Source organism: Xenopus tropicalis, chromosome 3 (assembly GCF_000004195.4).
Source record: "Xenopus tropicalis strain Nigerian chromosome 3, UCB_Xtro_10.0, whole genome shotgun sequence".
NCBI classification, from domain to species: domain Eukaryota; kingdom Metazoa; phylum Chordata; class Amphibia; order Anura; family Pipidae; genus Xenopus; species Xenopus tropicalis.
In genome coordinates, this window is record NC_030679.2 from 135151282 (window position 1) to 135166113 (window position 14832).

The window sequence follows — 14832 nt, forward strand, 5'->3', positions numbered from 1 at the left end:
CAGTGAGCATATTCCATATACTGAGGGGCATAGCCTTCCATCAGGGTCTGGGATCCGCTCCGTACATCAATAATCTGTGATAGTAAAATCAGGGATACATCAGGGATAGTAAAATACCTATAGACCCCACCTGTTTTTTATTTGTAAACAATGGCGAGTTTTTTTTATATTTATATGGCCCTTACCACTCATATAAAGGGTGCATCAATGAGGTTATATATATATATAATATAGAGTAAGTGATAGTTTGATAGGTTGTGGGTTTTATCTATATTTCTTATTTTACATTATATTATCTATATTATTTACAGTATATTTTACTCCTTTGAACAGTTTTTCTACCCCTACCCACTCTGTCACTTCTGGTTTGCAGCAACAGCACTTCCTGTTGGTGGTCAGCGTGTGGCAGATGGGGTTGCGGATAAGGCAGTTGTGGTTTGGATCACGTAGTGGGTCCAAGTGGGTAGAAATGTGGGTTGCGGGTCAAGGTTGGGTTTTAAAAATTGGTTCTGCAAAGGATTCTAAATTCTAATTGCCCCACAGTTCAACAGTCCAACTGGATCTAGCGATGCCCAAAGTCGGACTGGGCCGCCAGGACACCGGGAAAAAACCCGATCGGCCTTGGCAGCACCGACACAACCCTTGCCAGCGCTCCCCCGGTCGAATGTTCCACCCCTGATGCGTTAAACTTACGCACACTTAGGGGAGGACGTCGGGTGGGAGACCCTGCGGGGGGTTAGGGAGGCTCAGCGGGGTCCCTTGTGGGGGGTTACGGAGGCTCATCAGGAGCCCCAATGGGGTGTGCGGGGGACACGGCTGGCAGGGGGACCTGCAGGGCCCCTGAGGTGGCAGCCCCGGTGGGCCCTGCACCCCCCAGTCCGACCCTGGCGCTGCCTCAGGGGTCCTAGCCACCTGAGACAGCCAAGTTGATGAAGCCCCCTCGCTCCCCCCACGCTTAGCTTTTTATACTAGAAAAAATCAGAATTTCACCTCTTTACTTTCTTTTTGCTGCCCCCCCGGTAACTTGCGGGTTTCTCAATTGATGGCAGCAGCGCCCCAGACTGGATCTTCCAATTAGGGGTTCATCTTCACAACATGTCATGGCTGCCAATGGCTAGTGTGTTGTGCATATTCAGTGCTACTAGTAATCCGAGCAGCTTCTGTTTTCATTTCAGCACCGTTCTGGACTGGCCCATTATGACCCATTATGACATTAGGCTTGCCTCGTGTGCAAATATAAGGAAAACTAATGGTATAAAGAGTACAAATCAAGAGACAGTCTGGAAACTCTGATTCATTTTGTGTGTAAAATGCAAAATAATAGAAAAAAGGCCAGTATTAAGCAGAGTTCATATGAGGTGATCTCCAAGAACAGAGTCAAACAAATACACACACACTTTATACATTATGGGCCTGGTTGTTATTTGCTACAGGTCTTTGGCGTGTAAATGCTGTCATGTTATATATCTGTCTGTCTGTAGATCACCTTTCTACTTATTGTAATGCAAGTTATTTACTCCATACTATTAAAAGAATGGTTCACCATTACTTTTAGTATGTTATAGAAGGGCCAGTTCTTGGCAACTTTTCAATTGGTCTTCATTTTTTATTCTTTTATTCCTTTTTAACTGCTTTTCTGTTCTGCCTCTTTCCAGCTTTCAAAAGGGGGTCACTGACCCCGGCAGCCAATTGCAGCCAACTATTGGGTAGAATATCATTGGTATTGTTACTTTTTATTACTTATCTTTCTATTCAGACCCGCTCTAAAGGTGGCCATACACGAGCGATGTTGCCAAGCGAGCGGATCTTCCCCCGATATCCCCACCTACGGGTGGGCGATATCGGGGAGCATTTAGGTTAAAAAAAAATAATCCGATCGTTTGGCCCCAGGGCGGCAATGGGGCAGTCGGATCGGGGACCGCATCAACGAGCCGATGCGGTCCCCGATCCGACCAGATTTTCTAACCTGGCCGATCGAGATCTGGCCAATTTCAGGCCAGATCTCGGTCGGCCAGGCCGATCTGCTCTCCCCATACACGGGCCAATTAGCTGCCGAATCAGTCCAAGGGACCGATATCGGCAGCTATAGTCGGCCCGTGTATGGCCACCTTTATTCACCTTCCAGTTTCTCATTCAAACCACTGCCTGATTGCTAGGGTAATTTGGACCCTAGCAACAATAAAGCTGCTACAGTTCCAAACTGGAGAGTTGCTGAATATAAAGCTAAATAATTAAAAAAACACAAATAATAAAACATGAAGACCAATTGCAAATAGCACTCTCAACAAATGCTAAAAGTTATATTAAAGGTGAACTACCCCTTCAATACATTAAAGCTCTATTAAATCCACTAGTCAAGGGGGCAATTTGTGCTTTTGTCCGCAGTTGCACTTAAAACCACTTTCATTAAAGGATAAGTAAGCCTTTTATTTTAAAATCCCCTAAAATTACTCTGGATAGCCTTGGAATATATAAATACATTTTCTTTTACAGGGTATTTAGTGCCACAATTAAAATACCATGCAAGTAATGGGAGTTTGCTGAACTGTAACTGATTGGTTGGAGCCACCAACTTTAAAGCTATTAGAACTAATTATTTATCACTGGGAGTTGGTATCTTGAAATTTGACTCTGCTCAGCCCTCAGAATATCAAGCCTTTCTCCCTGCATCCAGATTTATTTTGTTTCTCTATTACATGCAGCTGAACTGCAGCTCTTTTACTGACTTCCTTGTCTAGTGTGAGGCAAATGGAGGTGGAGCTTCATGCTAGACAAGGAAGTCAGTAAAAGAGCTGCAGTTTAGCTGCTTGTAATAGAAGAACAAAATAAATCTGGATGCAGGGAGAAAGGTTATTCTGTGGGCTCTATGTTTTCTTTCATGTTGAGTGAAGACATCACTTGCACACTAGTGATGAGCGAATCTGTCCCATTCTGCCAAGAAATTTGCGAAACTACATAAAAATTTGCGAAATGTATGTGGCGTGCAACTTTTTTTTTTACACATCCTCGCCCCCTTTTTTTACATGACCACGCCTATTTTGCAGTGACCCTGCCTTTTTTTAAAGCGACCATGCCGTTTTTGACGTGCCTGTTTTTTTTACACAACTGCGAAACATTCGCTCATCGCTATTGCACACCGACAATGACACCAGGCAACTTGCACTTTGCTCTCTGTGTCTGCAGATGTAAATGAGCCCTATTATGTTTCCCCCTAACTTATTAGTAAAGGGAATAGCATATGATACTGGTTTCATGCAGAGGGAGACATAACAGATTGTAGATAGCAGAGTAATGGAGCCCACCTGGTTTCATTCTTTTTCATCTTTCTCTGTCTACGCACGCAATTTGTGTTTTAATGCGTGCCTTGCACGCAAGCTGTGATTTGTATCATTTGTATATTTGTATCATCACTGTTGGGTACGGAATAAACACAGACACTGACTAACACAACTGCAAGAGATTTCCATTAGAGAACCCATCGGAAATGCACAATAATGGGCGCAATTATAGAGGCTGTGCCTAGCAGAACAAGTACGTTGAGTGTAACTGTTGCCGTGAATATTTATAAATTCCCATGAGAATTTACAGTTGTGCAGCAGTTGTGCACTTCTGCCCAGGTCTGGACTGGGATTCAAAATAGGCCCTGGCATTTCCAGTACACAGAGGCCCAAACAGCCCCCCCCCAGCCCAATAAATAGTGAGTGTCTATGGCATCTTACAGCAGCCCCTCTGGCATTTGCCTGAACCCACCGATTGCCAGTCCGGGCCTGATTTTCAGTACACAGAGGCCCAAACAGCCCCCAGCAGCCCAATAAATAGTGAGTGTCTGTGGCACCTTACAGCAGCCCCTCTGGCATTTGCCTGAACCCACAGATTGCCAGTCCAGGCCTGATTTTCAGTACACAGAGGCCCAAACAGCCCCCCCATAGGCCCAATAAATAGTGAGTGTCTATGGCACCTTACAGCAGCCCCTCTGGCATTTGCCTGAACCCACAGATTGCCAGTCTGGGCCTGTTGGTAAGGTGGTAAATGTACATTGCCGCCATTTGCACGTGTTAGAAGGCTTAGTATAAATTAACCTATAAACAGCTCTCTGCCCACCTCTTCTCTTCCATTACACCACTGACAGATGCACAGGACAGCCACAAGTATCCGGAGTTGGTTTGTTATATCCAGGCAGTGATTATGAGACTTTAAAGGGTAAATAACCTCAAGTTATATTGTAAGCTCTAAGGGGCAGGGACCTCAGTCCTCTTGTGTCTTTGACTCTTATCTTATTGCAACTGTATCTTTTATTTATTTGTGTTTATTGTAATACTTTGTATTTATCTATTATTATCTTAATAACCCCCTGTTTGTATTAATGAATTCTACTGTACAGCGCTGCGTACATAAGTAGCACTTTATAAATAAAGATATACATACATACATACAAGTTATATAATATTACATCCTTAACAGCAGGTGGATCCAGCTCAGGGGATGTTTCAAGGAATCAGCCGGTAGCACTAGCAGAGTAGGATTTACATGCTGACGGGACAGTTAACACAGTATAAATTGTTGTGGGGAGAAAAGCCTGTTTATTCCTATAAAGTACCTAATAGGGAAATGGGTGCAATACACCAGTACAGAATCCTTAATATCAGGTGTTGGGCAGCACATAGAGCCTAATTAAAGGAACAGTAACACCAAAAGATTAAAGTGTTTTAAAGTAATTGAAATATAACGTACTGTGGCCCTGCACTGGTACAGCTAGGGTGTTTGCTACAGAAACCCTACTATAGTTTATATAAATACCCTGCTGTGTAGCCCCGGGGGCAGCCATTCCTGCACTGGTACAGCTGGGGTGTTTGCTACAGAAACCCTACTATAGTTTATATAAATACCCCGCTGTGTAGCCCCAGGGGCAGCCATTCCTGCACTGGTACAGCTGGGGTGTTTGCTACAGAAACCCTACTATAGTTTATATAAATACCCTGCTGTGTAGCCCCGGGGTCAGCCATTCCTGCACTGGTACAGCTGGGGTGTTTGCTACAGAAACCCTACTATAGTTTATATAAATACCCTGCTGTGTAGCCCCGGGGGCAGCCATTCCTGCACTGGTACAGCTGGGGTGTTTGCTACAGAAACCCTACTATAGTTTATATAAATACCCTGCTGTGTAGCCCCGGGGGCAGCCATTCCTGCACTGGTACAGCTGGGGTGTGTGCTACAGAAACCCTACTATAGTTTATATAAATACCCTGCTGTGTAGCCCCGGGGGCAGCCATTCCTGCACTGGTACAGCTGGGGTGTTTGCTACAGAAACCCTACTATAGTTTATATAAATACCCCGCTGTGTAGCCCCGGGGGCAGCCATTCCTGCACTGGTACAGCTGGGGTGTTTGCTACAGTAACCCTACTATAGTTTATATAAATACCCCGCTGTGTAGCCCCGGGGGCAGCCATTCCTGCACTGGTACAGCTGGGGTGTTTGCTACAGAAACCCTACTATAGTTTATATAAATAAGCTGCTCTGTAGCCATGGGGGCAGCCATTCCTGCACCGGTACAGCTGGGGTGTTTGCTACAGAAACCCTACTATAGTTTATATAAATAAGCTGCTGTGTAGCCCCGGGGGCAGCCATTAAAGCTGAAAAAAAGGAGAAAAGGCACAGGTTACATAGCAGATTACAGAGAAGACACCATTGTATTCTACAGGGTTTATCTGTTAGCTGCTATATAACCTGTGCCTTTTCTTCTTTTGAATGGCTGCCCCCGGGGCTACACACCAGGGTTTATATAAACTCTAGTAATGTTTCTGAAGCAAACACAAAACTTTTACCAGTGCAGGGCAGCAGTACATTATAGTTTAATTTCTTTGAAATATATACATTTTTTGGTGCTACTGTTCCTTTAAGAGTCTCAGAGTTGTGGATCTTCCTTTGTCTGGCCACTAATGCAGCTTCCAGTACCCAATGCCAATTATATAATGGTGGGATTCTGACCCGTCATGAAAACAACTCAAATGCAGAAGATTATTTATCCAAGGGGACTGGCTGAGAGCCTGCCTGCTGCATTACCTAGAATCAGCGAAACCAAAGCCAACTGCAAAACTGAGAAAAAGAAAAAAAACTGGTTTTATAGGTGGAATTTGCTCATTACTCTCAGGCACAGATCTGCATATGCCTAAAGGCCAACAGATAAAGAATGTTACCGAACCAAATGTCAGCCTGTTAATATAGCATGGTGATGGCAAGGAGCCAAACAGAAGCAACGCTGGGAGTCCCAATTACTTGGCTAGATGCCAAGCAGTTCTTTTCTTTCTGCATCATTTGAAATCCCGGCAGGGGAGGAGGGACTAAAACATTGATGTTACTAATTGTAACTACATAACCCACAATGCATTGCACTGTGATATCCCTTTCCTTATTGACATCACATGTGCAGGGAATCGTGGGATTGGGAGGATGCAGGCTGAAGGCAGACTGAGAACAGGTGACTACTGTTATAATAGAGTCTCAAAGTAGCCAGCCAGATCAGCAGGGGAACAGGGGGCGGGGCTTAGGGAACTGTTCCAAACCATATTATTACATTAAAAATCATGAAAAGGCTGCATATTTTTTTATTGATGTATATTGCAAAGTAGCCTGAAATTATGTTTACTTTTAAAAATCTTAAGTTGTATTTGGGCATTGTTCCCCTTTATAGAAGTAAATAAAAATACAGTTATTCCAGGCACAGGATTTGCCTAAACAGTGTAGATTTCAGCATACTTTAGTGACTACCTGCCAAAACCTGCACGCTAAAGGGCAGGTCCCATGCTTTTTATTGCACACTGAAAGAGGGGATGGAAGCCGTTACGGACTGGCCCACTGGTGTATATGGGTAAACCAGGCGGTCCCCAGTCCTGTTGGAGTCTACCAGCCCTAACACACCAGCAGGCTGCGAGGTGGAGCACTAAGGGGCCAGAAATGTGCGACTGCTGGCACTGGTATTTATAGGGATTGGTGGGCCCTTAGCTGGTATTTATAGGTGGGCCCTTAGCTGTGGGGGCGGGGTGAAGCTGGAGTGGTGGGCCCTTAGCTGTGGGGGCGGGGTGAAGCTGGAGTGGTGGGCCCTTAGCCATGGGGGCGGGGTGAAGCTGGAGTGGTGGGCCTTTAGCTGTGGGGGCGGGGTGAAGCTGGAGTGGTGGGCCCTTAGCTGTGGGGGCGGGGTGAAGCTGGAGTGGTGGGCCCTTAGCCGTGGGGGCGGGGTGAAGCTGGAGTGGTGGGCCCTTAGCTGTGGGGGCGGGGTGAAGCTGGAGTGGTGGGCCCTTAGCCGTGGGGGCAGGGTGAAGCTGGAGTGGTGGGCCCTTAGCTGTGGGGGCGGGGTGAAGCTGGAGTGGTGGGCCCTTAGCTGTGGGGGCGGGGTGAAGCTGGAGTGGTGGGCCCTTAGCTGTGGGGGGGTGGGGTGAAGCTGGAGTGGTGGGCCCTTAGCTGTGGGGGCAGGGTGAAGTTGGAGTGGTGGGCCCTTAGCTGGTATTTATAGGTGGGCCCTTAGCCGTGGGGGCGGGATGAAGCTGGAGTGGTGGGCCCTTAGCTATGGGGGCGGGGTGAAGCTGGAGTGGTGGGCCCTTTGATCTTTCCTGGTGAGCCCCGCCTCCCACAGTCCAACACTAGATGGAAGGCAGCGGATTGACTTTTACAACCCGTTAACTATTAACATTGGGATTACAATTTCTTCCATTGAGCACATTTTTATTTTGAGGTTTATATCCCCTTTCATAAATGTTTGCCTTTACACACTAAAGTACAAAGGGCAATGGGATCTGGAACATGGGTGTGATCTGGCATGTGTTTTAGACTACAAAGAATAATGGAATGTGGTAGAGCATAAAGTTGTTTAAGTGAAAAAGGGAGCTTTCCAATTAACATGGGCAAAGTTTGTCCTAGTTTAAAGGTACAGTAACACCAAAAAAATGAACCTGCTATAATTAAAATATAATGTACGATTGCCCTGCTTAGGTAAAAGTTCTGCGTTTGCTTTAGAAACACTACTATAGTTTATATAACACGCTGATCTGTTGCAATGGAGGTAACTGAACTAATGCTAAATGGCACAGGTTAAATAGTGGATAACAGATATGCTCTGTAAAACACCATTATATTCTACAGAGCTTATCTGCTATGTAACCTGATCCTTTTCTCCTTTGATTGGCTGCCCCCTGGCCACACACAAGCTTATTTATATAAACAATACATTATATCTTTACTTGAAAACATTTTAATATTTTTGTGTCTTTAATAACTCATATCAGCCACAACATCAGTTTGGGGGGGGGGGGGGGGTGAATGGAGGATGGCAGATTTTGCCCCTGTTACTGCATAATTTCTAACTGAAGTAATGACTTATGGGAGTAAATATGTAGAAACATAAGAATGGCACGTTGTTCGGATCCACATAAGGTTTATGTCTGATAGAGGTTTATGGAAGAGAGGATGGAAATTTCAGTCGGACTGAGGCCCCCAAGAGAGGTGACTCACAATATAACACGTAGGCAAAAGCATTTGTTACCATTTATGACAAATTGGAGCGTCCCTGTGACAACTGGCTCACATCTGTATTATGGTATAATTGTGTACAGAGTATAGTGAGCAACACACTGGGAAGTAAAACCTATATCTATTTGCAGGGGTGAGCAGGCTGTGCGTCTCGGATGCATAGAGCCCTATGCCGTCACTCGTAAATCAGTGTCTGGGTAAGTCTCTCTGGGATTTACTTGCAGCCAGTTTGTTCAAGGCAGAGTGTTTCCTTAGGCTATTGCTCATCTATATTGAATGCTGGGAGGCTATTGAAGAAGAAGGAAAGGTAAAAATGAAGTAAGCTTTATAAGAACGGTCTATGTAAATACAGCCATAAGCACTCATAGAACTGTTATTCAGTGAAAAGAAACGCTATATTTTTTTCCTTTTATCCTGTATACATGATCTTCTGTGTCAGACTTCCTGCTCTCAGAAAAATTCTTTCAGGGCACGGAACGCATCTGCTCAGTTTGCTCCTCTCTCCCCCTCCCCTCTCTGCTGTGTAATATTAGCTTAGAGTTGTTCCAGGAGCAGTATGCAGGCAGGGAAGTCAGACCAAGTTTAAATGGCAGCTGCTATCTTAAACAAGTAGAGGGAGTTTCTATGGCCGTTTACTCTCAGGTATGGTAAAGCATTCTACAGAATAAATATAGCATTCTAGTTTGCACTATTGTAACTAATCTATTGGCAGTAAAATGACAAAATGCCTTTCCTTCTCTTTTAAAGCCAGGTAGGGTGAACTCAGTCTCCTGTGATTAGGGGCCCATCTTGGCACAAAAAGCATTAGGGTTGCATACTTTAGGAGGCATCATCTCTTTATGGTATATAATATATATATATAATATATTATATTGTATACTGGTTAATCCAGGGCTATCAACACCTTTTATTTTTCAAGGAGTTAACCAATTTGGCCTTCTCTCCCCCGGTCTCCCATCTGGTGATAGCATTCTCCCGATTTTTCCTCCATCACCCAAAGGTCCTCCAGCTCCCAAAATTTGTAGGCTTCATGTAAGCACGTGCACGTGTATTGACGTCACTTCCGGTTAGTGCAAAACATTTTCGCTGGAGCACTGACGTGCGCGGCACATCCCCCGTTCCATTACTATCAGAGGTTGACAGCTTTATTAATTCGCCCTGCATCAATAGTATGGGCTCTTGGTAGTAAGGAGCTTCCCCATAAAATTCGCAAAACAACAAGAAAATTCGCAAAACGGCGAAAAATCCACTAAATGCATTTGTCTTGCAACTTTTTTGTCACCCGCATGTTATTTTTGTCACCCGCATTTTTTTTTGGTGCGACTGCGCCCAATTTGGACTTATGCACTAGTCTACACATAACAGTTTCTGTTATATCTGCAAAAATAGCAACAATTTTGAAGATGCTGAGCTAGTAGTACTTAGTACATATTCACTCAATCACTGCAAGGTAAAGAATAGAGCCCATTAAACAAACTGTGGTACCCCCATGGTACCCCCCTCACAAAATGTGAAAGTGGGCTCTAGATGCTGTTAGGCACCCAACTGAGACTATAAACAGCAGTGTAGGTATACGGGTAGCAAACCCCACAGCTTCAGGGGGCCCTATGATCCCCCTGCCTCTTCCACCAACCCGCACATGGCCCCTGAAGAAAAGCTTACTACTCCCCTTCATAATCCAAATCCATACAATCTGCTTGCATGGCAAGAGTAAGCAGATATGTGGCTACACTGGAAATCTTCCATCTGCGTTTAATCACCAGTGAAACATCCTTTTAAAAATAAGAATAATACATCTAATATATGCAAGGTTCATCACAGATCTAAAGAGCAATCACAGGGTGGATTTTACTGGTCAGCTGCTCCAAAGCAGGGTCTTCTAACTAAAAGGTAGAGGCCCCTTTTTTGACCCCCCAAATTGGGAATAAAACGTGAATTGGAGCTGCTCATCAGCTCATGTTTTTACTGTGTCACAGTGGTACCAGATGTGGCTATAGGTACCTTGGTGGTGAAGGCATCTCCAGCAACGGTCGTGGGCTGTGGGGAACATTTGTTTCAGTCTGGTTGGGTGCACACTTTAGATTTCAAGGCCAAATCTTCCACTTACAGTAGGTTTACCCTAGAAAGCTATACATTTTTGGAAAGAACAGATCCTGATGAATTCAGAATAAGCACAACTGTCTTTCTACTCCAAATGACCAAGTTGCAATGCTTTCCTAAATTTATAAGTTTCTATAAAAATGTGTGAAATTTTTGAAAAATCGTTTCAAAGCTTCCAATCTACAGCTTCTTATCTCCCACATATCATTAGGTACCAAGATAAAACACCCTAAATATGAACGCCAGGGGTCCACTGAACAGTTTGATACCCAACGTGCATAGGTTTACCTAAGTATGTGGCATGTAGGACCCCAAAATGATAATACCCCCATGTGGTGTATCATTTCTGTCATTTAAGTTACTGCATTTTATGTGGGGTAAAGCCACAAAAAATTAAGTTTACCCCAGAAAATCATATATTTTTGGGAAGTACACATTCCCCTGAATCTAAAATAGGTACCTATGTCTTTCTACTCCAAAGTACCAAGCCGCAAAGCTGTTCTAACTTTCGCGATTTTGAGATTTCCGAAAATTATTTTGCAGCATCTTACCTCCCACATACTATTAGGTACTAAGGTAAAACATCTAAATTATGTACCCCAGGGGTCCACTGAACAGTTTGATGCCCAATGTGCATAGGTTTACCTAAGTATGTGGCATGTAGGGGCCCCAAAATGAAAATACCCCCATATGATCTATCATTTCTGCCATTGCAGCTCCTGCAAAATTAACACATTTACTGCATTTTATGTGGAGTAAAACTATAAAAAAAAGAATGCTCACCCAGAATACCTGATCCCCATGGTCTCATTGTGAAATAAATAGTTTCAGGGGAAAAACAAAAGACAAAATGATAAAATAAGGAACTAAAAAAAAAAAAGTATATGTGCGTGTTTGTGTATACTTGTGTGTATACACCGAAAACATCAATAGGCAGGCACTCCGGGATTTCAGGTATAAAAGATTTTTGCAGAAGTTCACAAGAAATGTAGTAAAATCAAAGTATATTTATTTAAAGCTAACACATGTAACAGCAAGCCTTACGCGTTTCGTACCTTTCGGTACTTAATCATAGGCTATGATTAAGTACCGAAAGGTACGAAACGCGTAAGGCTTGCTGTTACATGTGTTAGCTTTAAATAAATATACTTTGATTTTACTACATTTCTTGTGAACTTCTGCAAAAATCTTTTATACCTGAAATCCCGGAGTGCCTGCCTATTGATGTTTTCGGTGTATCCATGATGGCTCCCTCTGGCTGAAGGTCTGGGGCATGAGCACCTGGGCCCAACTACACTATGGGTGAGATTTGATTCATACCCCCCTTCTTATGAGCATATGTATCCCCTTCTTTTGTTTCATTTATACTTGTGTGTATACCTCTAAAAAGTTTGTGAATGTGCGTATATATAAGTGTGCAAAAGAAAAAAAAAGCAAAGCAAAAAAAAGCTAACTTTAGTAAAATGTGTATTGAGTATGTGTATAAATGCATAAATGTGTGTAAATGCGTAAAAAAATGCTTTTTAGCCTTTCCCTGGATGAGGGTTCAAGGGTCGCAGGGAGGAAGTGCGTAGGCGTGCTCAGGGGGCCTGGAGGAGGAAGCTCTAACAGCAGACACAAGTGCAGTTGTGTCTGCTGTTAGAAGTTGGGCCCTGAGATAATCGCTTCACAGGACCGACTTGCCAGCCCCCTTGGCTCATTGCGTAGAGGGTTGGGGGCAGAGATTAGGGGTGCACCAGACTCTCTGTGCCGGTGGCAAAAGCCGCCAGTGCAGAGAGTGGACCCTGAACTGCAATCTGTGAAGCACGTATGTGATATGTGCTTGGCATGTAGAGATTTTACTGCAAGTGTGTATCACATACGTGCTTGGCAGGAAAAGTGATAAAGTTATTAGAATAGAGGCTCGCCTAACAAAGTAGCCTTATTTACTCAGTATCACACCCACAGTATGAGCAAATAACAGACAGACTAAATTTGATGGTAACCTTTAGCGTCTATAGGAGCTATTTTTAGATCATTCTAAATTCTATATTTCATAATGTTATTTCTGGAGGAAGCTGCGGCTGTAATGGAATTTCCCTTAATTACCAGAGAAAAACCAAACTGTAACATTTGATATAATATGGGATATAGAAATGACAGATATAAAACATTTATTTTCACTGTAAAGTAAGAACGAAACTGCACAATACAGTCAGTTCCTCACATTGAGGTGAAGGCTGGAGGCAGAACAGATGGTGGCACAGCCTGTATCCTCCCAGCTGTGTAACATCAATGTTTTAGTCCCTCCTCCCCTGAAAGGATTTTAAAATGGTGCAGAAAGAGAAGAACTGTTTTTAGCATATAAAAATTTATTTATTCATACTTTTTGAAGGAACAGATTACAGTCATAGGTATATTAGGGGTTTCTGTGTTGTGTGGGGCTTTTATACCAATTTTGGTTTAGATGCTGAAGTTCCCCTTTAATTATTGTCCTGGCAAGATCATTCTTTAGCTAAGCAGCATCTTGGAATGTTATTTTATTGTTTGGAGATGATAGGGCAAACACGTGTTATTATGGAATTAAAAGAGAAAGTGAATTCGAAAATCAGTCTAATAATGTACAGCGTAAGCATTGGTAGATATGTCAGATTTAATTTGGCATAAAAAGGACTTTTAACCTTAAAAATTACCCCTGTATTGGAGAATTCTGGAGGTTCTCAGGCTGGTGTCTGTGTCACCAGGGTCGGACTGGGGTGTGGAGGGCCCACCGGGGCCCGCGCCCATAGCCTCCCCCCCTGAGGGCCCCCCCAACCTCCCTCGCAGGGCCCCCCACCCGACGTCCTTCCCCGAGCACGTAAATTCAACACGTTGGGGCAGGAGTGGTCGGACAGGGGGAGCGCCACAAGGGTCGAGTCTGGCCCAGTCCAACCCTGTGTGTCACGCCCGCGACTGTGGGTTCTAGCAAATGCCAGAGGGGTTGCTATAAGATGACAGTTACTTATTGTACAGCGCTGTGGAATATGTGGGCGCTTTATAAATAAATGTTAATAATAATAATAATAATATTTAGTTGGCTGCCGATTGGGCCTGTGTGCAGTTGAAATGCCAGGGCCTATTTTGAATCCCAGTCTGGAGCTGGTCTGTGTTAGAAATAATCAGTAAGTGCCGTGCATTTGTCTGCGCCGGGCACTGCCAGGCAAGGCCCACAGGGAGCAATTTCAAGGGTTTTGTGTCCCTGGAGCTACAAGATGCCCTATACTCACAGCATAACAATGCTCACACACACACTGTTGCTAATGAACCCACTCTGTTTATTCTCATTATGGTGCTTTAGGGAGGACGTCTGCCTCCTGACGCTTCAAAGTAAAAACACACCTCTTACATTTGTTAATTTCACCTTTCAGACAGCCCCCACCTGAGAGTCACACCCCCCCCCCCCACTGAACTATCACTTATTATTCGCCTCCCAATAAGCAAAGGTGTGCTCTGAAATAGCAAAGGCAGACGTGTTGCTGCAAATCTGTGCTGCACGCTGATGGAAGTGTATTGGGTTGTTTACCCTGTGCCAAAAAATGTGTTTCATAAAACCATCCCTATGGGGCACCGAGCAGACACTGGGAAGGGGAACAGTAGGAGATCTGTGCCAGTCCCAGATGTCTTTGGCTGCCCCTCTATTCCTTTGTGTTTAACTAACAACATCCTGAATGGGACTGAGAATGCACTTTGGGCACTAATTTATAGAAAACTGATATGTTATTCATTATAATACAAGGATTATACTCAGTATTTACTTATCTGTATAATCCCGCAGGAGGATTATTTACCTGCAGTTAATTCTTGGCTACCGCAGGCAACTAGTCTCCCAGTGGCATCATTTCCAAAGTACCCCCTGCAGGAAAACGTAGCAATACTTATGCCTTCCCAACAGCAATTCACTCTATTACCGGTGGGAAGGCATTTCAGGGGGATTAGTTGCTTGCAGTAGTCAAGATTAACCACAAGCGACTAATCTTCCTGTGGGCCATGGCCCTTATAATGAGTCCTTAGTAATTACTTATACAGTTATAAATGACTGTAGGAGATACATTATTTATTTAAAGAAGATTCCCTGCATTCTCTGACCTGTATAACTCAAGTTGCAGCCTTGTACCTTTATATTAGGGATGTGCAGAACCCTTACTTTCAGTATTCAGCCGAATCCCTAAAGGTGGCCATACACGGGCAATTTT